Source organism: Cornus florida, unplaced genomic scaffold, assembly GCF_030987335.1.
Source record: "Cornus florida cultivar Cherokee Brave unplaced genomic scaffold, ASM3098733v1 CherokeeBrave_3.0.0_Hap2_Chr03, whole genome shotgun sequence".
Classification (NCBI taxonomy): Eukaryota; Viridiplantae; Streptophyta; class Magnoliopsida; order Cornales; family Cornaceae; genus Cornus; species Cornus florida.
The window spans coordinates 101,770,371-101,774,199 of record NW_026775573.1 but is presented as its reverse complement, the minus strand read 5'-3'; the positions used below and the strand labels follow the sequence as shown (position 1 = coordinate 101,774,199).

Below are 3,829 nucleotides of genomic sequence, written 5' to 3'. Positions count from 1 at the left end.
ATCTGACTTCGATTGATCAAAAATGAGTGAGATCGGTCTCACTCAGATCGATCTGAGAAAAAGTTCGATCGATCAAACTGAGCGAAGAACATGGATAGTCACAGATATGTGACATGGATGGCACAGGGGCCTCACAAATGGGCACAGGGGCCTCACAAATGGGCTTGTGGGCCCCTCTACACAACAAATCATCAATTTTGGTCACTTGATTTGGCCCGTGACCCCTAAAATTAAAGTTTCAAACTCAAAATATAAACATAATATACATACATATATATACAAAGAGGTTGAAGCTTCATCCATGGCAATAGGTATCATGAAAACAACCTAGATCTTACAGCTAAAGCATGTATTCATGTACTCGAAGCTTGAATCAAAGAGATGAGGTTCGGATCTTACCTCAAACTGAGAGAAGATGAAAGGAAGATGAGATGCTAGATCTAAGAGGAGAGAGAGTGATTCGGGATGAGAGAGATGTCAGAGGGAGTTCGCCGGAGATGGAGAAGAGGGTTATAGTGGCTAGGGAGTAGGCAAAGGTTGTTGGATCGATCTAATAACCCTAGATCTATTTTTAAAAACTGTCCCGAACCAGTTCGATCGATCGAACTGAAGTCTCAGATCGATCGAACTTAGATCGAGCTCTCCTTTGATTTTTTTATTTTATTTTTTTTGATTTTTTTGAAAAATTAAAAACTAAAAATTTAAAAATTGAATTTTTTTTTGGATTTTTTAAAAAAATTGAAAGTCAAAGTAATAAATTTCAGAATTGAGATCGATCTGAATAAATGTTCGATCGATTTGACAGAGAGCAAAAATTTGCAGGTTTTTGGGTTCAAAATTTTTTCTAAGTGTTGGACACTACAGATTGATCCAAGATGAAGTTGGATCGATCGAAGAACTAGAGATTAATCTAGGAACAAGTTTGAATGATGGGACAGAGAGCTGAAATATGCAGGTTTTGTTCGAACGATTGGACAGAGAGTGATTTGGATGCAGGTTTGATGCAGGTGGGAAGTTCGATCGATCGAACTCATTTTGGAGATCAATTGCACTTGGACAAAATGCTCATTTTTAACATAAAAGTGCATGCAATCCTAATCATAGTTCCTAGCAATGTATATGAACCTAAAGCAAATATCTAAACTTCACAAGAAATGAAATAAAAGATAGAAATGAGGGAGGAATAGGGTTTTGACACCCTACGAAATGCCTTGCTAGTCTTTAACATCTCTCGCAAGACGTTGGGCTCTTTTAGCCCAGATCAAACATCTTGTAGTGCATCCCCTCCTTAATGGGGTGATAAGTGTTTTGAACTCCACCCAACAAATGGTCCTTTAAGGAACTTGGTGGATTAAGCTCAAAAGACGTTTTTGGTCCTTGGTCAAAATAATCTTTGGGCTTCCATGCCCTTTCAAAACAAGACTTTGAAATAACTTTCTTTGGTTTCAAGGTTGAAGATGGACTTTTCGAAACTTTGGTCTCACATAAAAACTTAATTCCTTCACATTTATGGTTATAACATTTCTCCACAGCATTAACTTCTTCATGCTTGTCAAATAAATTGGGGGTTGGATTGAAGATATTCAACTTCACCTTTATGTGGCCAAATGAGATCTTTATTATCCCTGTCCTACAATTAATGTTGACATTCGCGGTTGCCAAGAAAGGACGGCCAAGGATAACGGGAATTTGGCTCTTAGGATTTGGGACCGGTTCCGTGTCAATGACAACGAAATCAACGGGGAAGAAAAACTTATCAATTTTAATCAATACATCCTCAATGATACCCCTAGGCTTTTTGATGGATCGGTTGGCAAGTTGCAAAACCACCGACGTCAGTTTCTAGTCTCCTAAGCCTAATTTGACGTACACTGAGTATAGAAGAAGATTAACACTTACTCCTAGGTCAAGAAGAGCCCGATTAATGATATAATCACCAATGATGCAAGAAGTAGTAGGTGAACCGGGGTCCTTAAACTTTGGAAGAGTGTTATACTGCAAAATTGAGCTTACTTGCTTGGTTAAGACCACTTTCCTAGGTGCTTGGCTTTTGTTCTTCCTCTTTTGGGTGCATAAATCTTTTAAGAACTTGGCATAAGCCGGAATTTGATTAATTGCATCCAAAAGCAGAAGATTCACTTTCACTTGCCTAAACACATCAATGATTTCATTGGTTTTGGCCTTTTGTTTATCAATTGAAATTGATCCTTTTAAGGCATCCGGAAATGGAGCTCTTGGCTCAAAAACCTTTTCAAAATTTTTCTTTGAAGTCTCTTCAACACAAGAAGTTTTGAAATCATGTTGCAAATCTTTTTTCCGAAATCATTTTTCAAATCATTTTTCAATATATTCTCATTTGAAAAATCATGCATATGCAATGAAGGAGGAATAGGATGTGAAACGGGACGAGTGTCAACTTTGGGTTGCACTGGTTCACTCTCTTTATTGGACATACCCACTTGGTTGTCCACAATCTTCCCACTTCTCAAGGTTGTCACCGCATTGACATGCTCTATTGTGTGACCTTCCGATGAGGAATAAGTCTCTACAACACATTGTTGCTTTGGTGGGGCATTCAAAGGCATTTTCCCTTTCTCTCTAGCATTCAAAGTACTACCTATTTGCCCTACTTGGGTTTCTACCTTTGCAATGGATTGAGAATGAGAATGAAACAATTGAGTGTTAGCCTCTAAAGTTCCTAAAGTGGTCAAAACTTTCTCTTCAAATGCGGGACTCCTAGAATTTCCTTGAGAATAAGATGGTTGATTAGGAAAATGAGAATTAGATAATTGGTTTCCTTGTGATTGAAATGGTCTATATCCTTGGGAACCTTGGCTTTGCATCGGAGGTGGAACATATTTCCCTTGGAAACCGCCTTGGGGAAGTTTGAGCCTTCCCCTTGGTTTTTCTAAGAAAAGTTCGGGTGATTCCTCCAACTTGGATTATAGTGATTGCCATAAGGATTATTCCCTTGATTAACAAATGTTGCATTAACTTGTTCATGATGCTCACTTTGCACATGTCTATGGGGACAATTGGAAGTAAAATGTAAAACACTCGAACAAGTCATACACGTCTCATTAGATGCATGATGGGAATGGTTAGGATGGAAGATACTTAATTTACCGAGTTTTGGTTGATCAAGAATTGGTCAAACCTTTGAGATAAGGATTTTATCTCGGTGGCTATTTCATTAGAATGGTCGACTTAATGTAAGCCAACACTTTTCTTCCACTTCAATTCCTAGCATTCTTAGAAGATAGAGTTCGATGCAAAGAATTTTCACTCATGCTCTCATAAAGACGTCACACATCATCCTCATGCCTATCAATGTAAGAGCCACCCATGGAAGCATCAACCATGCCCTTGTGATTGTCCGATAAGCTCTCAAAAAAATATTGAACTAATTACCATTTGGGCATGTCATGATGTGGACACTTCCTAAGCGATTCATTAAAGCTTTCCCATGCCTCATGGAACGTTTTTCCATCCCTTTGTGAAAACTCTCGAATTGAGGTTCGCATGGCATTGGTCTTAGAAACCGGATAGTACTTTTTCAAGAACTTCTTGGGTAGAGAACTCTTGTTGCATTTCTGCCCAAGAAGTTATTGAAAAAGGCCTAAGATTGTTAAACCAATATTTTGCCTTGTCTTTAAGGGTGAATGGAAAAAGTTTAAGCCTTAAGACCTCTTCCGGTATGTCTGTGTATCTCACGATAGAACATACTTCAAGAAACTCATCTAAATGCTTGTAAGGTTCTTTACTTGGAAGTCCATGATAGTTAGGAATCATTTGAATGGTTTGTGGCTTGATCACATAGGGGTGTGCT

General features: G+C 38.3%; 1 pseudogene; it reads left to right on the top strand.

Annotated features, from left to right (window-relative positions):
• The first annotated feature begins 3,420 nt into the window (after nt 1–3,420).
• LOC132301999 (small nucleolar RNA R71) lies at nt 3,421–3,519 on the top strand (annotated as a pseudogene).
• The last annotated feature ends 310 nt before the right edge of the window (nt 3,520–3,829 follow it).